The sequence below is a fragment of the Hordeum vulgare genome, chromosome 6H (genome assembly GCF_904849725.1).
Source record: "Hordeum vulgare subsp. vulgare chromosome 6H, MorexV3_pseudomolecules_assembly, whole genome shotgun sequence".
Lineage (NCBI taxonomy): Eukaryota > Viridiplantae > Streptophyta > Magnoliopsida > Poales > Poaceae > Hordeum > Hordeum vulgare.
Genome location: NC_058523.1, coordinates 232546737 through 232573781, shown reverse-complemented (window position 1 = coordinate 232573781; position 27045 = coordinate 232546737). Strand labels below are relative to the sequence as shown.

Genomic DNA, 27045 nt, shown 5'->3' with positions numbered 1-27045 from the left:
TCTTAAGTCGACTCAAGGAGGCGGCTTGAGAGTCTCCATACTTGATTGTGGCATAAACCGGCAGGAAAAAGATACTGGTACTCGCTCCATCTCCGAGATATAAAGCCACTGCACCAGCAAGTCAATGTTATCCGGACCGTGAGGGTGGCGACTTGCGTCCTTCTGTTAGGCGGCTCGTACAGGCAAGTATTGCACCGACGGGTTGATATAATCCGGACCGTGAGGACGGCTTCTTGCGTCCTTCTGTTGGGCGGCTCATATAAGCGGACACTGCACCGGCGTGTTGAGTTGAATGTGAGAGTTGTCTGGCGTTTTTGGCATGGACTCGAGAATCGGCCGCGACATTGTAAACCGCCTTTAATCATGCGGACGTGAGAGTTGGCCGCGATATTGTAAGTGGCCTTGGTCGCGTAGATATGAGAATTCGCCGCATCATTGTAAACCGTCTTGGTCGCGCGGTCATGAGAGTTCGCCGCATCATTGTAAGCCGCCACGGATAGGGAGTCGCCCGAGGCATTGATTCTGACACAAGTTTCATACTAGCAATATTGCGCCGCCTTTGTAATGAGTGATTGTCCTGTACATAAAAATAATGTACGCCAGAGTGATTGTTCTCGGACGAAATATATGCAAAACAAAAACACATAGGATAAATATCACCTGATAATTTCATCGGACGAGTTTAAACGACGTGCAAACTGATTTTCGTCGGCACACAAAGACTTCTGGACTGTCATTGTGTAAATGGACAACAGCTCGACGTGAAATTGTTTTTGCTCCATTGAATCAACCTTCTTATCTTGTCGAAGCTGCTTTTCCAGTGCTTTCTGGTCTAATTCCTTGGCAGGTCCTGTTGTAGAAAAATGATTTTAAGCTATCCGACGCTCCTTGTTCAGACTAAACTCAAGCATGATATTTGTTCTCCTTGATACGGCTAGTATGTTTGACCCGCCACAAATGGAGTCAGGTAGGAATTGATGCAGCGACAGGCCATGGTGGTCGAGCCAGCGTAGGCGCGCGCGAGGGCGGCTGAAGTGGCGCGTGCACACGAGGCGAAGCAGAGCCGACCAGGGCGAGGCGCTGGGAGCGGGCGGCGGCAAAGCCGGCTGGGGCGACGGTGGCGGCGACTCGCATGGGCACAGCGGAGGCGGAGGTAGAGCCGACGCGGCGGGTCGCGGCACAACAGCAAGGAGAGCTGGAGCCGACGCGGCGGGTCGCGATGTAGCGGCAAGATGAAGTGGAACCGACGCGGCGGGTTGCGGCACAACAGCAAGGCAAGGCGAAAGTGGAGGCCAGGTGACTCAAAGTCGAGGTCAAACGAAACGACCTAGAGTGGCACCAGTGGGAGAGGCGAGTCTGGCGTTTTGGCACGGTTCGAGAATTGCTCGCGCCATTGCAAGCCGTCTTGGTTGCGCGGATGTGAGAGTTGGCCGCGTCATTGTAAGTCGTCTTGATTGTGCCGACGTGAGAGTTAGCCACGTCATTGTAAACCGACGGTGATGACAAGTTTGATCACTGCGTTGTAAACCGGTGCGAACATAGTCATATTGGCGCAAACTCCATAGCCGCGGTATAACTCCTTTTTTCAACAAATAAGTATCCTGTAAAAATATTACAGGAAAAGTAATAGTTCTCAAGGAAATTAATGTATGCTTTTACAATAAATTGGATGAATATCACCTGATTTTTGTTGTAAGAATACAAACGCTGGTGCTTGATAATGCTTGATGTAGTACAGACAGAAACAAATATATGTCCAACTTCGGTTGATCTGGTGTCTCCTCAAAACCGATGTAATCTCCCTTTGTCTCTGCCCTGGGATGAGCAGATGATTTGATGTCTTGATTCGGTGGAATCCAGCCGGGAAGAGCAATGGTTGCAGCGACCATATTTTAAATATCCAGTGTACCATCCTAGTCAGTTTGTGCACTTTTGTTCTGATTGTTGGTAAACAGCAGCAACATAGCAACCGGATTTGTGTTGGGCTTTTGTGGCATTAGTTTTTTCAGAAGTATAACAGCCTCGAGGTGCATCAAAGGCAAGTGGCATCCAGAGTCCCCACCGGTGATCCTCAACTCCTCGATGTGGTGCACCGTCGGAGGGAAAGTGAGTCAGCATCCACGCCGACGCCGACACAGCAGTTGTACTTGTCCCGGTAAGAAAGCTCCAGTCGCTGTTGGCCTTGTCACAAAAACTAAACCTTGTGTCTAGACCGCTATCGGCAACGGCGGCTCGAAGGCCCGACCTGTCTCCGCAGATGAAGCGCAGAGGCGGCTCGTGGTGCGGACGGGGATTAGCTAGAGCAAAAGGCGGGCGGAAACGGAAACAAGGTACAGTTGCGGAGGGCATTGTCAAGCCCAGGCGAGGTGGCTCGAGGAGAAACAGAAGGTGCGACCTATCTGATGGCTTGATCTCATACGTGACCTCTTTTCAGCACAGTACGCCATGCAAGGACTGCCACCATGTGCCATCCGGTGACTTTACGTGTCTACTAGTCGGTCTTGGAAATTTTATTCTTCTACTGATCGAGCATGTATACGTATTTATTCTGCATACTTTGAGTTGCAGCGGTGGACAGAGCATCAGTCTCCCTGGATTCTGTGTACAGGGATCGTCGAGTGCACTTCGTCAGCTTGGAGTCTAGCAACCGGTCTAAGTCTTGTGCATTTAGGAGCCCTGGTGTGTAGCTGTCCAGGAGCTTGCTGCGCAAGAGCAGCCATCCTTTTCCTTTTCTGACAAAACAAGCTGCTTTCTCTTCTCCACATGATCTCTCTTTCCTCCTTTTTCCTTGGATTATAGTAGCTTCCTAACGTAACGAGTACTGGTTGGAGTACTAGTACGTTGATCGTTGGTATATATCTAGTTTGGTCTTCACGAGGACTCTGCTGCTTTGCTTCTCATCAGTTTGCATCGGCTGCCTCGACGACTCGGGCTCGTGCAACTTCAGCCCAACAGGGCAATCATCCTAGTGTTAGTCTCTCTTTAATTGGAAACATTGATTCACTAGATGCAAACTGCGTGCTTGCTTCCATGTGAGCGTCGATCACGTAAACTTATGAACTGATGCTCCTCTGCTGCTCCTTTATCTTTCTGCTAGCAACCTAGCGATTCTGCAGGGCTATGGCGGCGGCAAGCGCGGCATGGCCAAAGTAGGCGCGGCCAAGGCGGAGAGGATGGTGTTTGGCGGGGTGAATAAAGGAAGACACTGGCGAGGCGGAGCTGTGCACGGAAGTGCTTGGGCGCGGCAAAGCGGGCGGCGAGGCGGAGCTGGCGCGTCAGCAGCTCACGAGGAGGCATTGGGCGAGGCGACGTCTCTGGACCAGGTTAGGCCGCGGTCGATGGCCTGCACCAGGCGAGACGGAGATGGAGGCCGGTCGCCACTTCTAGTTTCCGAGACGGGCCGTTCCTTGTTGATTTCGTGTCCAGGATCCTCCTCCGTGTCTATGTTTACATGTGCTACCGTTTCCATGACGCGTCCGGCTTGATGAATCCCTTCATGGATGACCAGGAAAACAATAGTAGCTCACGGATGCTCTTGTAGTAATATGAAGCAGTACTCCCAGTATTATTATTTATCCATCAAATACAACTTGAGTCCCTCACGCATGTTGCTAGCTCTCCCTTCTGGATAATGACTTGCTGATCTGATTTTAAAATATGGCGTTGTCTTGCCGATCTGATTATTCCTTGGGTTCTGTTCTCAACCGGTTAATGTACCCGATTTTTCCAGCGCCTGTCTATTAGCACTTAAACCAATACGATTTGATGCTTTGTCATGACGTGAGGTAATAGTAGCACCGCAGCAGCTTCGGGCCTTGAAGCCTGGGTCATGGTCTCACAGTTTCAACGATGATTTTTGGCGACCAGCGCACCGCAGCCGCTTAAAAGGCAAAATAAGTAGACTTGATTCCTTTCAGTCTCGGCGATTGATATGTTTCCGGATTCCACAACCCGCCAAGTGGTCCCCACGGGGTGACGTAAAAAGCGGCTGCAGCAGCGGAAAACAATCTTCAGTCGGAATCGACGAATCATCTATGCGCGGCGGCAGCGCGCGATAACCCTAATATCTCTTATCCCAAATCTCGAGCTGATAGTCACAATTTTGATCGTTGAACAATTAACTTTCTGGATTTTCTCCATCCAATCAATCTCGAGTTTCTCGATCCGTGAAGAATTCCCTCCAAGAACACAATACCACCGTACGATCTGCCCCACGGTGGGCGCCAACTGTCGTGGTTTTGTCACGGCAGATGTCCTCGTGAGAGAACTTAGGTGTGAGGCCATCGCAACCATGTGGCGGCTTGAAGGGGTTGGTCGGAATCGAGAGACACGAGTTTACCCAGGTTCGGCCCCTCCGATGGAGGTAAAAGCCTACGTCCTGCTTGTGCTTCATTGATGAAGATGATCTCAATTACAAGGGTGCACACTCGCCACCTCTAATCTCGTGGGTGTCTGGTCTGTCTCATGATTTGTCTTGTCTAGACCTAAATTGTGGATCCCCCCCCTCTTGGCGCGCCTTACCCCTCCTTATATAGGTGGAAGGGGTAGGTTTACATGTAGAGTCCTACTAGGAGTAGGAATATGACTAGTCTCTCTTGAATCCTAATCCGGGTCTTGTTTCCTTTGTGAGGGAGTCTCTCCTCTTCTTGCGAATTCTATGTGAGTCGGCCCTCCTGGCCTCTCTATGAGTCGCCTTATGCCAGGGTGTACGTCGGGCCTTGGGCCTTCGTCATTTATCTCAGTCGCCTGTGGGGACAAGTATGAGTCGCCCGCCAGGTCACTGCTGAGTCGCCGGTGAGTCGCCAAGTCCTTGGCGGGTCATACCCCAAGCCGGGTTACACTGCGGGGTATATCCCCGACAGGAACCATGGGTTCAGAAACCCATGCCCTTTCCTCCCAAACCATCCAAGAAAAAGGTTGATGAGGATTTTGAGCGCTTTGTTGAAATGATTAGACCTGTCTTTCTGCAAATGCGTTTGACAGATATGCTCAAAATGTCTCCGTATGCTAAGTACATGAAGGATATTGTTACTAATAAGAGGAGGATACCTGAGGTTGATATTTCCACCATGCTTGCTAACTATACCTTCAAGGGTGGAACTCCTAAGAAACTAGGTGATCCCGGAGTGCCCACTATACCTTGCTCCATTAAAGGTAACTACGTTAGAACTGCTTTATGCGACGTTGGAGCCGGTGTTAGTGTTATGCCTCTCTCTCTTTATCGTAGACTTGAACTGGATAAGTTGACACCCACTGAAATCTCTCTGCAAATGGCCGACAAATCAACTGCCTTCCTGATACGTCTCCATGGTATCTACTTTTCCAAACTCTTTTGCCCTTGTTTTGGACTCTAATTTGCATGATTTGCTCTATAAGTTCACTTTCGTCCCAGAAAAAATAAAAAGGGAAGATTTCGTCGCGTTTGCGATACGGAGGCGCCGCCACAACCAGTTCTTCATCTGGAGGGCAGATCTGGAGTCTGTTTTGGGCTCCGGAGAGGGGAAATCGTCGCCATCGTCATCATCAACCTTCTCCCCTCTCCAATTCCATGAAGCTCTTCGTCGTTCGTCAGTAATCTATTCGTAGGCTCGCTGGGCGGTGATGAGTAGGATGAGGTCTATCATGTAATCGAGTTAGTTTTGATGGGGATTGATCCCTAGTATCCACTATGTTCTGAGATTGATGTTGCTAGTACTTTGCCATGCTTAATATTTGTCACTAGGGCCCGAGTGCCATGATTTCAGATCTGAAATTCTTATGTTGTCACCAATATATGTGTGTTTTGATCCGATCTTGCAAGTTGTAGTTACCTACTATGTGTTATGATCCGGCAACCCCGGAGTGACAATAACCGGAACCACTCCCGGTGGTGACCATAGTTTGAGGAGTTCATGTGTTCACCAAGTGCTAATGCGTTTGTCCGGTTCTTTATTAAAAGGAGAACCTTAATATCCCGTAGTTTCCTTTTGGACCCCGCTACCACGGGAGGGATGGACAATAGATGTCATGCAAGTTCTTTTCCCTAAGCATGTATGACGACACACGGAATGCATGCCTACATCACATTGACGAACGAGAGCTAGCCACATATCTCTCCGTGTTATAACTGTTGCATGACGAGTATCATCCAAACAAATCACCGACCCATTGCCTACGAGTTTGTCCTACCGCTGCTGTTACTTGTCCTGCTGCTACTGTTGCTACTTGCTACTGTTGTCACTACTACTTTTCGTTGCCGCTGATATTGCTCGTTACACTGCTGCTACCCGCTACAATCTTGATTCACTTGTCGTTGATGGGAATTGACAATTTCCGTCAACGAGGCAACTTGGCGCCATTGATACGACAGTTAGGAATACTCTGCCGTCAACAGATCGTTTCTGACACCGTTGTTATCATACTACTTTGCTGTTACTACTTTGCTTGCAGATACTAATCTTTTAGGTGTGGTTGAATCTGATAAATTCAGCTGCTAATACTCGAGAGTATCCTCTCACCTCCTGTCTAGCGAACCAACAAATTTGGGTTGAATACTCTACCCTCGAAAGCTGCTACGATCCCCCGCGGTGGTGGGCCGTCAACAACATTCTTCTAGTTTCGATTGCCGGAGAGTGCTAGCAGCATTCTTCTGGTGTCGTTGCAAGGGAAGGTCTGCTGTTACGGAGTCAACATTTTTCTAGCGCCGTTGCCGGGGAGGTATTGCTATATTCTTTGAGTCACTTGGGATATATATATCTGTTGATCACTATGAAGAATCTGAAGGATCCGAAAACCAAAGTCTTGCCCTCAACTACGAGGGGAGGTAAGGAATTGCCATCTAGCTCTGCACTTGATTCACCTTCAGTTATGAGTAAGTTTGCGACATCACCTCCTGCTAGAAATCTTGATATGTCGCATGTGCTTGATGATGCTTATGATGCTACTGCTAGAGATGCTATGCTTGATACTATGCCTGATGATGCTATGCCTGATACTGCTAGAGATGCTATGCCTGATACTGCTAGAGATGCTATTTTGCCTGATGATGCTATGCTTGATACTGCTAGAGATACTACTTTGCCTGATGTTCCACTAGGGGTATGATACGTCTCCAACGTATCTATAATTTTGGATGGTTCCATGCTATTATCTTGTCAACTTTGGATGTTTTATATGCATGAATATGCTATTTTATATCTTTTTTGGGACTAACCTATTAACTCAGTGCCAAGTGCGAATTTCTGTTTTTTCTGTGTTTTTGGCACATTTTCAGACGGAGTCCAAATGGAATGAAACTTTACGATGATTTTTTTGGACCAAAAGAGACCCCCGAAGCTGTGGGAGAAGGCCAGATGGGCAACGAGGGAATCACAAGCCCTCACGCCGCCACCCCCCCCCCCCGGTGGTGGCGCGCAGGCTTGTGACCTCCTCGTGGGCCCAACTGACGCAATTCCACCGCCATAAATTCCTATAAATTCAAAAAAACCCAGAAAGAAACCTAGATCGGGAGTTCCGCCGCCGCAAGCCTCTATAGCCACCAAAAACCAATCTGGAGCCCGTTCTGGCACCCTGCCGGAGGGGGAATCCATCTCCGATGGCCATCTTCTTCATCCTGGCGATCTCCATGACGAGGAGAGAGTAGTTCTCCCTCGGGGCTGAGGGTATGTACCAGTAGCTATGTGTTTGATCTCTCTCTCTCTCGTGTTCTTGAGATGTCTTGATCTCGATGTACCATGGGCTTTGCTACTATAGTTGGATCTTATGATGTTCTTCCTCCTCTCCCTCTTGTAATGAATTGAGTTTCCCCTTTGGAGTTATCTTATCGGATTGAGTCTTTGAGAACACTTGATGTATGTCTTGCACGAGTCTATCTGTTGTGATCAACTTGTGGGTTTGTGACAATTGGGAACCTATGCATATGGGTTGGCACACGTGGATTCATGTGAGTACTTGATGTATGTTTTGGTGATCAACTTGCGGGTTCGTGACATTGGGAACCTATGCACAGGGGTTGGCACACATTTTGACTCTCTGGTAGAAACTTTGGGGCACTCTTTGAAGTTCTATGTGTTGGTTGAATAGATGATTCTGAGATTATGTGATGCATATCGTATAATCATGCCCACGGATACTTGAGGTGACAATGGAGTATCTAGGTGACATTAGGGTCTTGGTTGATATGTATCTTAAGGTGTTATTCTAGTACGAACTCTATGATGGATCAAACGGAAAGAATAGCTTCGTGTTATTTTACTACGGACTCTTGAATAGATCGATCAGAAAGAATAACTTTGTGGTGGTTTCGTACCCGACAATAATCTCTTCGTTTGTTCCCCGCTATTAGTGACTTTGGAGTGACTCTTTGTTGCATGTTGAGGGCTAGTTATATGATCCAATTATGTTATCATTGTTGAGAGAACTTCACTAGTGAAAGTATGAACCCTAGGCCTTGTTTCCACGCATTGCAATACCGTTCGTGCTCACTTTTGTTACTAGTTACCTTGTTGTTTTTGTAATTTCAGATTACAAAAACCTATAACTACCATCCATATTGCACTTGTATCACCATTTCTTCGCCGAACTAGTGCACCTATACAACTTACCATTGTATTAGGTGTGTTGGGGACACAAGAGACTCTTTGTTATTTGGTTGTAGGGTTGCTTGAGAGAGACCATTGATAAACCTTAGGTCACCCACTTGAGGGAAAATTGCTACTGTCCTACAACCCTCTGCACTTGGAGGCCCAACAACGTCTACAAGGAGAAGGTTGCGTAGTAGACATCAGGGTATTCCTTGATGCTCATATTGCTAGAGTTACTGCTAATGCTCGTGATGCTTCTGATACTGCTGATACTATTGAGATAGAACCTGCTTTTGCTCCTGTTAGATCTAGCTCTCCTAGATATGAATTGCCTGATATACCTGAGGGTTACGTTATGGAGGGAGAGATAGCTGAGGATTTTCTTCCGTGTAAGGATGCCTATGACACTGAGAAATTACTTCTCAAGTGGAAGGAAAAATCTCTGAAAGCTAGGATGAAATACGACCCGAAGTTTGCCACTTCACCTATCTTTATCACCGATAAGGATTATGAATTCTCTGTCGATCCTGAGATAATCTCTCTAGTCGAATCTGATCCTTTTCACGGTTATAAGTCTGAGACGGTCGTAGCCCATCTTGCCAAACTACACGATATAGCCACCCTTTTCACTAATGAGGAGAAGATCCGCGAGTACTATATCCTTAAGCTGTTTCCTTTCTCTCTAAAGGATGACGCCAAGGCCTGGTTCACCTCTCTTGCTCCTGGATGTGTGAGTAGTCCCTAGGATATGGTCTATTACTTCTGTGAGAAATATTTCCCTGCCCATAAGAAGCAAGCTGCCTTGCAGGAAATATACAACTTTGCTCAACTCCAAGAAGAGAGTCTCCCACAAGCTTGGGGGAGGCTCGTCCAGCTACAAAATGCTTTGCCTGATCACCCTCTTAAGAATAACGAGATACTTGATATCCTCTATAATGGACTTACCGATGCCTCTAGAGACCACCTAGATAGTTGTGTCGGTTATGTTTTTAGGGAACGAACTGTAGAACAAGCTGAGACCCTACTGAATAACATCTTGATCAACGATAATGCTTGGACTATTCCTGAACCACCTCCTAAGCCAACTCCGAAGAAAAGAGGTATTCTATTCCTTAGTCCCAAAGATATGCAAGAAGCAAAGAAATCTATGCAAGAGAAAGGCATTAGATCTGAAGATGTCAAAAATCTACCACCTATCGAAGAGATCCATGGTCTCGATAACCCGATACACCTAGTAGAAGTGAATTCTGTGCGTAGGTTTGATGAGAGTGATATTCTTTTTGACAAACCTGCTAGCCTATGCTTTGATGAATTTGACAACTTTGTTGCCAAACAACAGAGTTTCAATGATTATGTTAGCAAACATTTGGAACAAAGCACTCGTATGCTTAGCCATTTAAGTGCTTGTGTAGACAGAAATGTCAATGATCTAAAGCTTCTGAGTAAACATGCCTCTATGATTACTACTCAGGTAGAACAAGTACTTAAAGCTTAGAATGACTTGCTCAATGAATTAAATGACAACTCTGTTAGAGTCATTACTAGAGGAGGCAAAATGACTCAGGAACCTTTGTATCCTGAAAGTCATCCTAAGAGAATTGATCAAGATTCTCAAGGAATCAATGCTGATACATCCAGTCATCCTAAGGAGAAGGAGAAGGATGATAGAAACCTGCATGCCAGTTCACCAAATACTGTCACACCTGAAGAACCTAATGATATTTGTGCGTCTGATGCAGAAACACAATTTGGCGATGAACATGAACCTGGTGACAATATGGACAGTGATGTTCATAATAATGCTCAACATAGCAATGATGAGGATGTGGAGATTGAACCTACGGTTAATCCTGCTAACCCACAACTTAAGAGATACGATAAGAATGACTTCACTGCTAGGAAGCATGGTAAAGAAAGGGAGCCATGGGTTCAGAGATCTATGCCCTTTTCTCCTAAGCCATCCAATAAAAAGGATGATGAGGATTTTGAGCGCTTCGTTGAGATGATAAGACCCATCTTTCTGCAGATGCGGTTAACTGATATGCTCAAGATGTCTCCGTATGCCAAGAACATGAAAGATATCGTGACTAATAAACGGAAGATACCAGATCTTGAGATCTCCACCATGCTTGCCAACTACACTTTCAAAGGTGGAACTCCTGAGAAACTTGGTGACCCCGGAGTGCCCACTATACCTTGTTCCATTAAAGGAAACTACGTAAGAACTGCCTTATGTGACCTTGGAGCCGGTGTTAGTGTTATGCCGCTCTCTCTTTATCGTAGACTTGAATTGGATAAGTTGACACCCACTGAAATTTCTCTGCAGATGGCCGACAAATCAACTGCTTTCCCTATCAGCATTTGCGAGGATGTGCTTGTTGTGGTTGCTAACACCACTATCTTAACAGACTTTGTTATCTTGGATATTCCCGAGGACGATGCCATGGCTGTCATCCTCGGAAGACCCTTTTTAAACACTGCAGGGGCTGTTATAGATTGCAACAAAGGCAATGTCACTTTCCATGTCAACGATAGTGAGCACACAATGCACTTTCCGAAGAAACGATATCAAGTACATTGCATCAATGCTATCGAAAAGACTTCATCGATTCTTATTGGGAGCTTTGAATGCCCTATTCCTCATGTCCAGATGAAGTATGATTTGCTTGTTGGGGAGATACATATCCCCATTGAGGTGACTTAGTGGCTATTCGAAAATTCTCCATTCTCTCTTGCGATCCGAGAAGGTTTTGTCATGAGGACTTGATCAACCCCATTGACGGATTTCTTTTGATGACCATGAAATGGATGAATCAAAGAGTCACATACCTCTGTTTTGAGCTTTCATTTTCTGTTGCTTAGAAGAAAGATGATAGATTTAGTTAGTTTTCCTGTTTTATGTTTTAGCGTCCCGGAGAAAAATACCTCGAAAATAAAAGTTCTCCGATGGTCCTGAAAATTTAGTATGATTTTTTCTTGAATATTTGAAAAACATTGGGCGTGAGAGCTGGCATGGGGGCCAGACCAGTGGGCCACAAGCCCTGCCACCGCCACCCCCTTGGTGGCGGAGGGCAAGCTTGTGGGGCCCACAGGGACCCCCTCCACTCATTCCAGCTCCCAGCCTCTTCTTCCACCTCCAGAAAAAATTGTTTCACAGCTCAAACCCGTGTTCTTGCTCATTTGGCTGTGATTTTGGATCTCCTTGCTCAAAGCACCATTCTCCGAACCGTTTTGGGGAAATTACTCCTTGGTAAGTGACTCCTCCATTGGTACAATTAGTTTTTGCTCTACTGCTTTATCTTTCGCGTATTATTGCTACCTTGGTGACCCTGTTCTTGAGCTAGAAAGGTTGATTTTAGCTGGCCCCAAGTAGTTTTAGCGCGTGATACGGTCTCTAGGCACTAGTAGGAGTAGTTGCCTACAAGTTGGGTTAATCTTTATTCACTTTTCTTCCGAATTCTCTAAAAAATTCAGAATATTTCAGAGCTAGAAAAAGGAAAAGATGAGGAGGTTCTTGAGAGGCTCTTCAAGTAGTAACCCCAAGGAGGATGAGAAGAACCATCCCAAGTACGTAGTCCCTCGAGTCACAGAAGTTCGAGCGTGCGAGTGGCCCAGTGATGAATTTTTGCGCCCCGCCGGACTTTATGAAGACTTTTATTACTTGGTGGAGAACGCAGGTCTTACTGCGTTCGTTGAAGATAAGTGCTCACAATACCTCCTCCTCACCAATATTTTCGTTCAAAGCTTCAACTTTTATCCGAGGAAGAATCCTCCCATGGTTGAGTTCATGATATACGATGTTCCCGAGTGCATGTCACTACAGGATTTCTGCAATGTCTACAAATTACCTTATGTTGGGGATATCCGTGACCCTCGTCCACGGGACTTGGAGGATTTTATTGGTACTATTGATGTTGGAGAGGAGAGAGGAGTGTTTCACGCTAGAATTGTTAGCATACATTTCCCTGTGCTTCGGTACTTCTCACTATTTGTGGGAAAATGTTTGATTGGCCGTGGGGAGGCTGGATCACTTAGTTCTCCAGACCTTGCGGTTTTGCACGAAGGCCTTTATAACGATAAGGCTTATAGCCTAGGTGCTATAGTGGCCCAGCGGTTGAACACCAACTGTTCCAAGGGTGTTGCCTATCGAGGTATCTATGCTACCCGTCTTGCCAGACACTTTGAGATACCCATTAGACTGGGAGAGGAAGGAGAGATGCTTCTCCCTGAGAAATATCTGGATTATGACATCATGGTTCGCCATGATTTTCTGGATAGAGATGCTAGTAGACGGATGATTTATAACCTGGTATTTAGGTAGGGTACTCGAGAGACTATTATTTTGCCTGCTCTTTCTTTGTTCGATCTTCATGCAGGCAGGTACACTATTATGCCCTCGAACATCTACGCATATTGGGGCTTGGCCCAACCACAGGCGCCCGTGCCCGAGCCGCCAGTCGAGTACCAGACGCCAGTTTATCATTGGGAGCCAGAGGAGCTCACACAGCAGTGGCATCCACAGTGTGCTCCGGAGTATCCTGGAGCTGGTGATTTCCCACCATGGGAGTAGACCAAGCTAGGCCAAAAGCCTAATCTTGGGGGAGTACGTGTTCTCACCGACTTTAAATTCATGCTTATGCTTTCACTTTGTTAGCCGGTGTTTACACTTTGCCACTGTATTATCCATGCTAGTTTATTTTTGTTTTCTTGTTTTCTTGTTTTGTGTCCTTTTGAGAAAACTCAAAAATATTTTTCTTTCTTCTTTTGCTTGTTGGGAGCTTTCCCGTGTAAATAGTTCTCTTTTTCTTTGGGTTAAGGTAGAAGATATTGGTTACAATGTTTAGTGGTTCTTGCATGCATACCTGTTTAGCTTTCAAAGAGCCATATTACTTTGTCTTCTCCTTTGTGTTTGCCTGCAGATTAAGCTTAGTCCAATGCACGAGCACTCTTATTATTGTTCACATCGTTCGGTCGTGCAAATGAAAGGCAATAATGATGATATATGATGAAGCGACTGAGACTGGAAAAGCTGGTATGAACTCTATCTATTTTGTTTTTGTAAATATGACTAGCTTGTCGACCTAGATTCACCTTTGTTGTGAGAGAACCATGTTTGCAATGACAACTTAGAGATCATAGTTTCTGATGCCATGCTTATTTAGCTGAGAGCTTATAATGGTTTTTCTTGAATGCCAACATAGATTTTGAGATGACTATGATGTAGTATGATGGGATGGTATTCTCCTTTGAATGTTTCAAGTGGCTTGACTTGGCGCATGTTCATGCATGTAGTTGAAACAAAATCAACATATCCTCTTTGATGTTCATGTTCATGGTGATTTATATCCTGTTCATGCTTGCATTCGATGTTAGTCAAACTCATTGCATCTTGATGATTGTTGTCGCTCTCTAGTTGGTCGCTTCCCAGTCTTTTGCTAGCCTTCACTTGTACTAAGCGGAATACTGCTTGTGCATCCACTTCGATAAACCCAAAAGTTTTTCCATGAGAGTCCACCATACCTACCTATTTGTGGTATCTACCTGCCGTTCCAAGTAAATTTGCATGTGCCACTCTCTTAACCTTCAAGAAATAATCTGTTTTGCATGCCCGAACCGCTCATGTGGTGACAGGGGGCTATTGGTATCTTCCATGCTAGGAGTGTTATCCTTGACATGTGTTTATTCATTTTCAGTCACGAGAAAGGGGCCGGTAATTGGAATGCTCAGTTCCACGCTTAAATTGAAAACATAACTGTAAAACAAGACTCCCCCCGGATTGATGTTAGTATGGACGGTACCCGAGGATTCGGCTAGCCGTGGAGTGTGATTGATTGGTGGTGGGGGAGTTCAAACTTTACTTTTATATTTGGGAACCGCCTATAGCATGAGGAGCATGGAAGATATTGAGAACTCTTGGTCATTGCGTTGACAATGAAAGCATGCCACCCAAAATTATTATCCCTGTTTTCAAAGCTTGAGCTCTGGCACCTCTGCAAATCAATGCTTCCCTCTGCGAAGGGCATGTCTATTTATTTTCCTGTTGAGTCATCCTCTTCTTTTACAAGCACCAATTAGAGAGCACCTCTGTCATTTTTATGCTTTGCTTTTAATTGATATTGAGTATGACTATGACTGGATCTTCGTTGCTATGAATTACAATGTTTAGTCAGCCCTTGATCTTTGAAAGTGCTCTGCATTTATGTTTTGCGATCTCAGAAAGAGCTAGCGAGATACCACCTATTCATATTGTTTCATGCTTGTTTTGATTGAAGTGTTGGTATTTGAAACTCATTATTATTTGCTCGTTAGCTGATTATGCCATTGATATTAGTTTACCGTGAGACCTTTGTGTCACTTGCTTATGTGGTTAACTTGTGACCTTGCTGAAATTCTGGTTATGAGTTAGACATAGTTGCAACAACAAGATCAAACAGAGTTTGTCAAAGTTTTTCTTTCTCTCTCAGTTTGTCAACTGAGTTGCTTGAGGACAAGCAAGGTTTTAATCTTGGGGGAGTTGATACGTCTCCATCGTATCTACTTTTTAAAACTCTTTTGCCCTTGTTTTGGACTCTAATTTGCATGATTTGAATGGAACTAACCTGGACTGATGCTGTTTTCAGCAGAATTGCCTTGGTGTTATTTTTGTGCAGAAATCAAAGTTCTCAGAACGTCCTGAAAATTTACGGGGAACATTTTCGGAAAATATGAAAAATACCTCCGCAAAGATCCACCTAAGGGGGGTGGGCCAGTGGGCCACAAGCCCTGCCACCTCCAACCCCCTGGTGGCGGTGGGCAAGCTTGTGGGGCCCATGTAGCTCTGCCGCCCCCAACCTCAGCTCTATAAGTTCACTTTCGTTCCAGAAAAAATAAAAAGGGAAGATTTCGTCGCGTTTGTGATACGGAGGCGCCGCCACAACCTGTTCTTCATCTCGAGGGCAGATCTGGAGTCCGTTTTGGGCTCCGGAGAGGGGAGATCGCCGCCATCGTCATCATCAACCTTCTTCCCTTTCCAATTCCATGAAGCTCTTCGTCGTTCATGAGTAATCTATTCGTAGGCTCGCTGGGCGGTGATGAGTAGGATGAGATCTATCATGTAATTGAGTTAGTTTTGATGGGGATTGATCCCTAGTACCCACTATGTTCTGAGATTGATGTTGCTACTACTTTGCCATGGTTAATGCTTGTCACTAGGGCCTGAGTGCCATTATTTCAGATCTGAAATTATTATGTTGTCACCAATATATGTGTGTTTTAGATCCGATCTTGCAAGTTGTAGTTACCTACTATGTGTTATGATCCGGCAACCCCGGAGTGACAATAACCGGAACCACTCCCGGTGATGACCATAGTTTGAGGAGTTCATGTGTTCACCAAATGCTAATGCGTTGGTCCGGTTCTTTATTAAAAGGAGAACCTTAATATCCCGTAGTTTCCTTTTGGACCCCGCTGCCACGGGAGGGATGGACAATAGATGTCATGCAAGTTCTTTTCCCTAAGCACGTATGACGACAAACGGAATGCATGCCTACATCACATTGACGAACGAGAGCTAGCCACATATCTCTCCGTGTTATAACTGTTGCATAATGAATATTATCCAAACAAATCATCGACCTATTGCCTATGAGTTTGTCCTACTGCTGCTATTACTTGTCCTGATGCTACTGTTGCTACTACTATCGCTTGCTACTGTTGCTACTTGCTACTGCTGTCACTACTGCTTTTCCTTGCCGCTGCTATTGCTCGTTACATTGATGCTACCTGCTACAATCTTGATTCGCTTGTCGTTGACGGGAACAGACAATTTCCGTCAATGAGGCAACTTTGCGCCATTGATACGACAGTTAGGAATAGTCTGCCGTCAACAGATCGTTTCTGACACCGTTGTTATCATACTACTTTGCTGTTACTACTTTGCGTGCAGATACTAATCTTTCAGGTGTGGTTGAATGTGATAAATTCAGCTGCTAATACTCGAGAGTATCCTCTCACCTCCTGTTTGACGAACCAACAAATTTGGGTTGAATACTCTACCCTCGAAAACTGCTACGATCCCACGCGCTCGAGGGCCGTCAACAACATTCTTCTAGTTTCGATTGCCGGAGAGTGCTAGCAGCATTCTTCTGGTGCCGTTGCAAGGGAAGATCTGCTGTTACAGAGTCACTTCCTTATCGGCATTTGCGAGGATGTGCCTGTTGTGGTTGCCAACGTTGCTATCTTAACGGACTCTTTGTTTGAAGGAAAATTGTAAGGGAACCCCCCCCCCCCCCACATCGAGTTTTTTTGAAATAGTAAGAACCCAAATTCGCGCCCGTGGGGACTTGAACCTGGGTGGCTGGGTTGTACATCCACTCCACTAGCCAAGTGAGCTAGGCTCACTTCCTTATCTTAACAGACTTTGTTATCTTGGATATTCTTGAGGACGATGCTATGGGGGTCATCCTCGGAAGACCCTTTTTAAACACTGCAGGGGCTGTTATAGATTGCAACAAAGGCAATGTCACTTTCCATGTCAATGGTAATGAGCATATGGTGCACTTTCCAAAGAAACAATATCGAGTACATTGCATCAATCTATCGAAAAAACTTCATTGATTCTTATTGGGAGCTTTGAATGCCCTATACCTCCTATCAAGATGAAGTATGACTTGATTGTCGGAGATATGCACATCCCCATTGAGGTAACCTAGTGACTATTCGAAAATTTTCCGTTTTATTTTGCGATTCAAAAAAGTTTGTCAAGGAGACTTGATCAACCTCATTGACGGATTTCTTTCGATGACCATGAGACGGATGAATCGAGGAGTCACAAACCTCTATTCCAAGCTTTCACCTTCGGTTGCTTAGAAGAAAAATGATAGGTTTAGTTTAGTTTTCCCTGTTTTCTGTTTTAGCATCCCATAGAAAAGTACCCCGGAAATAAAAGTTCTCCGAACGTCGTGAAAATCAAGTATGATTTTTTCTGGAAATTTTGAAAAATACTGAGACGAAGAGCTAGTCTGGGGATGCGCGAGTGGGCCACAAGCCCAGGAGGCCCGACCACCCCCCTTGGCCGGGCCTGGCAGGCTTGTGGGGCCCACATGTACCCCCTCCACTCATTCTAGCTCTCATCTGCTTCTCCTACCTCCAGAAAAAATCGTTTCGCAGCTCAAACCCGTGTTCTTGCTCCTCTTGCTGGGATTTTCGATCTCCTTGCTCAAAGCACTATTCTCCGAACTATTTTGGGGAAATGACTCCTTGGTAAGTGACTCCTCCACTGGTCCAATTAGTTTTTGCTCTAGTGCCTTATACTTCGCGTATTTTTTCTGCCTTGGTGACCATGTTCTTGAGCTTTGCATGCTAATTTTAGCTGGTCCCAAGTAGTTTTGATGCGTAATATGGCCTCTAGGCACTTGTCAGAGTAGTTGCTATGAGTTTCGTTGAGCCTTGTTCACTTTTCCTTAGAATCACTACAAATTCAGAAATTTTCAGAGGTAGAAAAGGGAAAAGATGAGGAGGTTCTTAAGAGGATCTTCAAGCCGTGCCCCCAAGGATGATGGAAGTGAGAAGAAACCCAAGTATCCGGTCCCTCGAGTTGCAGAAGTTCGAGCGTGCGAGTGGCCAAGCGATGTGTTCTTACGCACCGCCGGACTTTATGAGGACTTTTACTACTTGGTGGAGAACGCAGGCCTTACCGCCTTTGTTGAAGATAAGTGACCGCAATACCTCCTCCTCACTAATATCTTTGTACAAAGCTTTAACTTCTATCTGAGGAAGAATCCTCCTATGGTTGAGTTCAAACTTTATGATATCCCCCAGCGCATGTCACTCCAGGATTTTTGCAATGTTTGCAAATTACCTTACGTTGGGGATATTCATGAACCTCGTCCACGGGACTTGGAAGCTTTCATCGACACTATTGCTGTAGGAGAGGAGAGAGGAGTGTCTTGCGCTAGAGATGCTAGCATACATTTTCCCGTGCTTCGGTACTTCTCATTATTTGTGGGAAAATGTTTGATTGGCCGTGGGAAAGCTGGGTCCCTTAGCTCTCGAGATCTTGTGGTCTTGCGCGAAGCCCTTTATAATGATAAAACCTATTGCTTGGGCGCTATAGTAGCTCAACGGTTGAACACGAACCGTTCTAAAGGCGTTGTCTATGGAGGTATCTATGTTACTCGTTTTGCTAGACATTTTGAGATACCTATTAGACTGGACGAGGAAGAAGAGATTCTTCTTCCTGAGAGATATCTAGATTATGATAGCATGGTTCGCGATGACTTTCTTGATAGAGATATAAATAGAAGGATGATTTATAACCTGGTATGTAGTGAGGGTAATCGTGAGACTATTACTTTGCTTGCTCCTTCTTTGTTCAATCTTCATGCAGGCAGGTACATTATTTTTCCCTCGGATATCTACGCATATTGGGGCTTAGCCCAACCACAGGTGCCCCTGCCCTAGCCACCAGTCGAGTACCAGACGCAGGTTTATCAGTGGGAGCCAGAGGAGCTCACATAGCAGTGGCATCCTCAGTCCACTCCGGAGTACCCCGGAGCTGGTTATTTCCTTCCATGAGAGTAGACCAACTTAGGCCAAAAGCCTAAGCTTGGGGGAGTACGTGTTTCTCACCGACTTTATATTCTTGCTTATGCTTTCACTTTGTTAGTCGGTGTTCACACTTTGCCACTGTTTCATCCATGCTAGTTGATTTCTTTTTCTCGTTTTCTTTTCGTGTGTCTGTCTAGTTTGAGAAAACCCAAAAATATTTTCTTGTTCTTCTTTTGTTTGTTGGGAGCTTTCCCGTGTAAATAGTTTTCTTTTTCTTTGGGTTAAGGTAGAAGACCATGGTTACAATGTTTAGTGGCTCTCGCATGCATATCTGCTTATCTGTTAAAGAGCCATATTACTTTGTCTTCTCCTTTGTGTTTGCATGTAGATTCCAGCTTAGTCCAATGCACGAGCACTCTTATTATTGTTCACATCATTCGGTCATGCAAGTGAAAGGCAATAATGACGATATATGATGAAGTGACTGAGCCTGGAAAAGCTGGTATGGACTCGATCTATTTTGTTTTTGTAAATATGACTAGCTCATCGTTCCTGATTTAGCTTTGTTGTGAGAGAAACATGTTTGCAATGAAAACTTAGAGATCATAGTTTCTAATGCCATGCTTAATTAGCTAGGAGCTTATAATGGTTTGTCTTGGATGCCCACATGAATATTGAGATGACTATGATGTAGTATGATAGGATGGTATCCTCTTTGAATGATTCAAGTGGCTTGACTTGGCACATGTTCACGCATGTAGTTGAAACAAAATCAACATAGCCTCTATGATATTCATGTTCATGGTGATTTATGTCCTACTCATGCTTGCACTCAATGTTAGTTAATCTCAATGCATTTTGATGACTGTTGTCGCTCTCTAGTTGGTCGCTTCCCAGTCTTTTGCTAGCCTTCACTTGTACTAAGTGGGAATGCTGCTTGTGCATCCACTTCCCTAAACCTAAATTGTTCCATATGAGTCCACCATACCTACCTATATGCGGTATCTACCTGCCGTTCCAAGTAAATTTGCATGTGCCACTCTCTAAACCTTCAAGAAATAATCTGTTTTGCATGCCCGAACCACTCTTGTGGTGACAGGGGGCTATCAGTATCTTCCATGCTAGGCGTGTTATCCTCAATATGTGTTTATTCACTATCATTCACGAGAAAGGGGCCGATAATTGGAATGCCCAGTTCCATGCTCAAATCGAAAACATAATTGCAAACAAAACTCCCCGTGGATTGATGTTGGTATGTGCGGCACCCGAGTATTCGGCTAGTCGTGGAGTGTGATTGATTGGTGGTGGGGGAGTCAAAACTTTACTTTTCTGTCTCGGAACCGCCTATAGCATGTGTAGCGTGGAAGATAGTGAGAACTCTTAGTCATTGCGTTGACAATGAAAGCATGCCACCCAAAATTATTATCTCTCTTTTCAAAGCTTGAGCTCTGGCACCTCTGCAAATCAATGCTTCCATCTGCGAAGGGCCTATCTATTTATGTTCCTGTTGAGTCGTCCTCTTCTTATAAAAGCACCAATTAGAGAGCACCTCTGTCATTTTTATGCTTTGCTTTTAACTGTGTTGAGTATGACTGTGTCTGGATCTTCTTTGCCATGAATTACAATGTTTAGTCAGCCCTTGGTCTTTGAAGGTGCTCTGCATTTGTGTTTTGCGGTCTCAGAAAGAGCTAGCGAGATACCATCTGTTCACACTGCTTCATGATTGTTTTGATTGAAGTGTTGACGTTTGAAACTTATTGTTATTGCTCGCTAGTTGATTAGGCCATTGATATGAGTTTACCGTGAGACCTAGACATCATTTGCTTTTGTGGTTTGCTTATGATATTGCTGAAATTCTGGATATGAGTTAGGCATAATTGCAACAACAAGATCAAACAGAGTTCATAAAAGTTTTTCTTTTGTCTCTTTGAGTTTGTCAACTGAATTGATTGAGGACAAGCAAGGCTTTAAGCTTGGGGGAGTTGATACGTCTCCGTCATATCTACTTTTCCAAACTCTTTTGTCCTTGTTTTGGACTCTAATTTGCATGATTTGAATGGAACTAACCCGGACTGACGCTGTTTTCAGCAGAATTGCCATGATGATGTTTTTGCGTAGAAATAAAAGTTCTCGGAATGACCTGGAAATTTACGGGGATTTTTTGTGGAATATATAAAAAATACTGGCGCAAGAATCACCTGGAGGGACGGAGCCAGGAGATCACAAGTCCACCAGGCCCGACCCCCCTAGCCGGGCCTGGCAGGCTTGTGAGCCCCTCGGGGCTCCGCCGCCTCCAATACCAGCTCTATATATACTCCTTCGACCGGAAAAAAAATCAAGGAGAAGGGTTCATCGCGTTTTACGATACGGAGGTACCACCACCTCCTGTTCTTCCTCTGGAGGGCAGATTTGGAGTCCGTTCTGGGCTCCGAAGAGGGGAAATCGTCGCCATCGTCATCACCAACCTTCCTTCATCGCCAATTCCATGATGCTCTTCACCGTTCGTGAGTAATCTCATTGTAGGCTTGCTAGACGGTGATGGGTTGGATGAGATCTATCATGTAATCGAGTTAGTTTTGACGGGGATTGATCCCTAGTATCCACTATGTTCTAAGATTGATGTTGCTACTACTTTGCCATGCTTAATGCTTGTCACTAGGGCCCGAGTGCCATGATTTCAGGTATGAACCTATTATGTTGTCGCCAATATATGTGTGTTCTTGATCCTATCTTGCAAGTTGTAGTCACCTACTATGTGTTATGACCCGGCAACCCTGGAGTGACAATAGCCAGAACCACTCCCGGAGATGACCATAGTATGAGGAGTTCATGTATTCACCAAGTGTTAATGCATTGGTCCGGTTCTTTATTAAAAGGAGAACCTTAATATCCCGTAGTTTCCATTAGGACCCCGCTGCCACGGGAGGGATGGACAATAGATGTCATGCAAGTTCTTTTCCCTAAGCACGTATGACTACATACAGAATACATGCCTACATTAGATTGACGAACTAGAGGTAGTTACATATCTCTCCGTGTTATAACTGTTGCACGATGAATAGCATCCGGCATAATCATCCTTCACCGATCCAATGCATACGAGTTTTTCTACTCGTCCTTGCTACGTTACTTTGCCGCTACTGCTGTCACTGTTGCTACTGTTACTCTGTTGGTACTGCTGTTACTTTGCCGCTACTGCTGTCACTTTGCTGCTACTGGTTACCGTTGCTACAGTTGCTATCACACTACTTTGCTACTGATACTTTGCTGCAGATACTAAATCTTTCAGGTGTGGTTGAATTGACAACTCAACTGCTAATACTTGAGAATATTCTTTGGCTTCTCCTTGAGTCGAATCAATAAATTTGGGTTGAATACTCTACCCTCGAAAACTGTTGCGATCCCCTATACTTGTGGGTTATCACCCGTCGACCCGAGGCTCCTAGTCTAGAGTCCCCATAGCCTCCACCTCAAACAGATCCATGCTAGTAGTCCTGTGCTCGGGTGAATGAGTTGGGGTGGCGGCGAGGATGGCGTAGCAGTCCGCCTACCTCTCTCGCGGCCACGTCCTGTACACTTCTCCTTCTTCCCTACGCGACCTCCTGTCGTGGTGGGCAACGACGCCAGCGAAGAAGCACCCACGGGTGTCCCAGAACTGTCTTCCAACACTCTACAAAGATATTTGGGTGGAATGGAAGTACCCGTCCCGCAGGGCGCCGATGAAGAAGTATCCGTGGAGCGATCTCGACCCGCGCCCACCATCTTTCAACACCTTCCATGACAAAGAGTAAAAGAAATTAGTACAACATACAATTTTTGAATACCTAACAAGAATAATAATACATACATATATTATCTAAGTTGGGATGCATACAAACTAATTATAGTCTGGATCGTCTATATATGCTCCGGGATCAATAAATGCATCATCATCATCACTATCACACGTGTCATCATGAATAACGTGCTCATCTGGTTCAGTGGCATCAACATGTGGAAGGCCTTTCTGTAATTGGTTAAGCATTGACAGGTCATCCGCAGCAGTAACCTGTGTTGGTTCCGGCTCAGGGGTGAAGTAGGATTCACTGTCATTGTCTATTTCCATGTTCTCGGGTGAAGCAGAACAATTCTTGAAAAGTTTCTTGGAAAGACGCGTTTCTTTGAAGAATTCTCTGTCATATGTGTCTGGGTTAATGCGAGTTGCATAATCCTCTTCACTGGGGAGGAGGTGGTCTAGCATGTGGCGACACTTCATAAACAACATCCCAACCATTCAGATTCTCATCAGTTTGGCAGACCCACGGTAGATAGAAAACTTGGGTCGCCTGTTGAGCCATAATATAGACATCGGGAACATCTAAGTGGGTGCTTTGTTTGATTCCGACTAGCCCTATATGTTCATGAGTCCTTCTAGTCTCCTTCGGCTGGAAACAATAACATTTGAAGACTACGACGTTTGGTGGGTTTTCACCATAGAATTGAACTTCATAATTGTTTCAACTCTTCCATAATACTCGGTAGCTCCGTCGCCGATAGGATAGACACAACAATTTTTATATTTCTGGTCGGGCATAAATAGCTCTTTGCCAAAGGTACGAAAGCGATACCCGTTGATGTTGTATTTCTCAAATGAACAGACCTTATAGTCAAAACCATTAGCGGCTTGTCTCAATTCAGCGTCCATATACTCTGAATTAGCCTACAAGTTTAATACGCAAGGATTGTTGCATTAGGTGCAAATTAAACCAAGAAATGAAATGGTGCATTATTGATAATTACCGTTTGCTTGAACCAAGAGATGAAACCGGGAGAGCCACCTCCATGCTTTGCAAAAAGCTCGTACTCTTCGACGGAATCCTTTTGGATCACCACTCCATCTGATAATTTGGCAACATATCGACTGTATCAAATATCCGGGAATAAGAGGAGTTCAAAGGAATTAGAAATTGCAAAAAATGTACCGAGAACTTACTCGATGTACCGCCGCACTTTTGTTAGGTTGTTGAAGATATACAACAAAATGGTATGCCATTCTTCGACATCCAACATTATTGGTTCCGAAGCACCGGCTGGTCTGAGCTTCCCTTTGAATAGGCTGACGTTTGATCCACCTTTTAGGGTCGTCATCATTGTACCGAGGCTTCGGATTATGCAAATGACGATTTTTGGCTTTATAGTGTGCTGTCATGAAGTTTGCCACCTCCTCAGTAATGAATGCCTCGGCCATCGATGCTTCAGTTCTAAGTTTATTTTTACATTTTTCTCGAAGTGTCTTCTGCATCCTTTTAGTTGCAAAGCACCAACGATTTTTCACGGGCCCACCCAATCTTGCCTCGATCAGGAGATGTAAAATCAAATGTTGTATTGGATTAAAGAATCCAGGTGGAAAGATCTTCTCTAACTTGTAGAGTAACTCCGGCGCCAACTCCTCGATGTCATCTACCACACTAGGCGATAGTTCTTTCGCATAAAGAACACAGAAGAAATAGCTCAGCTCTGCGAGTACTAGCCATTCATCCTCAGGAATAAAGCCACGCAACATCACCAGCGTTACCCGCTCAAGCCATATGTGCCAATCATGACTCTTGAGACCAAATATTTTCAATTTTTCAAGACTCTCTCCCCTCTTTAGATTCGCTACATACCCATCGGGGAACATCAAATGCATTTTGACCCACAAGATAATTTCCCTCATAGCTCGCCTTTTTAGATTGAACCAGGCCTTTGGCTTCGACCAGTTCTGCTTTCCTTTTGATTGCCGCATGTTTTGTAACAGTGTATCACATAGAGTTTTCTGATCGATTCTAGCCTTAGGACTATCGTTTGACTTCCCCTCTATGCCGAACAATGTACCAAAAATGCCCCCTCCGATATTCTTTTCAGTGTGCATCATGTCGATGTTGTGTGGAAGAAGGAGGTCTTTGAAGTAAGGCAGATCCCACAAGCATGTCTTGTGAGTGTACACGTGTTCTGAATTATACCCTTTGAAATACCTTCGACGCTTTGGATCACGCTCGAGAGCATTTAACTCGTCCATGATACGTTGGCCTGTCAATGTAGGTGGTGTCGAGTTTTTGACAACTTTACCTTTGATAAAGTTCTTCTTCTCTTTTCTGAACTGATGGTGAGGATCCATGAACTGTCTATGCAAGTCAAAGCAAGAATACTTCCGACCCGTGAACCTTCCATGCACACACCAGCCAGTGAATAGCACATACGCGAGCAAGTCATGCATCGAGTACATGTACCAGACATGCATTTTGAAGTTTTCTTTTCTAGCGGCGTCGTATGTCTTGAACCCATTATCCCAAGCTTCTTGCAATTCATGCTTAAGAGATTGCATGTACACATTCATATTCTTCCCAGGATAGTTGGGCACTGGAATTATCAACGCCAAGAATATGTTCTTCCTTTGCATAATATGTTCGGGGGGGGGGGGGGATTGAGTGGAATGACAAATACATGCAAACTACTATATTGGGTTGCCATCATACCAAAGGGGTTGAACCCATCCGTGCCGACATAGACTCAAGAATGCCTTGGATCTGTCGCTTTATCCAGATGTAATGCATTGAAGTGCTTCCACGCTTCCGCATCCGATGTGTGTACCAACATCTTATTCCCATGTGCATCTAGTTCGGTTCTTTTGCCCAATTTGTGCCATGTCATCTGTTTGGCCGTTTCTTTGACCATGAAAATACATTGAAGTCTTGGTATGATTGGCATATACTAAAGAACATTAACTGGGATTTTGGTCTGCCTCTTCTCACCCATACCATTTTCTACCACAACATACCTAGAAGACTTGCAAATGGGATAATAGTTCAAGTCCGCATACTCAAGCCTAAATAAGGCACATCCTTTCTCACATGCATGTATCTTCTCATAGGTCATCTTAAGTAGATGGAGTATTTTGTCTGACTGGTACAGGTTCGCAGGCATGACATGACCTTTGGGTAGAAAGTGTCCAAATAGTGTCATCATTGCATCATAGCATTCTCTTCCCAAGTTAAACTGAGCCTTCAGAGCCATTACTTGTGCAATGGCATCCAGCTGAAAAAGCTCAGTGTGCTCGTGGAGAGGACGTCTTGAAGACTCCAACATTTCATAGAAGGCCTTTGTAGATTCCTCCATCTCATCGTCCGAATCCCGAACATCATCAAAGTCTTGCACCATGTCTTCAATCCCGGTACCATGCTCATTGGTGAGACGACAAACCACCTCAGCAATGGTACGTTAGGCATGCTCACCATGTAATGTCCACACCGTATAATCAGACGTATAACCCCTCTTCTGCAGGTGTTTACCCATTTCGTCACGTGTCCTCTTTTTAAAGTTGATGCACCCAGGACAAGGGCACCAGGTTGTCCTCTCGCCATTTGCAAATGCGTCTTTCACAAACTCCTTGGTTTTTGTTAACCATTCTTTGGTCATATCTTTCTCACTAGTGTGACCGGTGTACTTCCACGCACGACCACTCATCTTGCATCGTAGCAATGAAACAAACGCAAATGTAAATACACCCGATCAACACAAATATTTTTTTATAAAAAAATCGGAAAATAAATGACCTAACTCATAATTTACAAAACTATGACCCCGTCGGCCTCTAGAAGGCCGAAGAGCACCTTTACGGTCAACACGAGGCCGAAGAGGTGTCAAGGATCGGGGGTGAGTGCCGTTGGGGCGGCATATTAATAGCCGTGCGGGGGATTGTAATGGCGATCAACCAGTGACATCTTATCGTCACCACATGCAACTGTAGGTGCCTGGTGTCGTGTCGGGGTGTTGTGCCGTGGTGTCGTCGGGGTGTCGTGTCGGGGTGACGTGCAGATGGCTCACCTGAGGGGCATCACCGGGGGTGTCGTGCTGGGGTGTCATGTCGGGATGTTGTGTCGGGGGTGTCTAGGAGGGGGATCACCAGAGGGGCATCGCCAGGGTGTCATGTTGGGCTGTC

General features: G+C 45.1%; 1 pseudogene; it reads left to right on the top strand.

Annotated features, from left to right (window-relative positions):
• The first annotated feature begins 1132 nt into the window (after positions 1-1132).
• LOC123405333 overlaps positions 1133-27045 on the top strand; it is a 66340-nt pseudogene continuing 40427 nt past the window's right edge.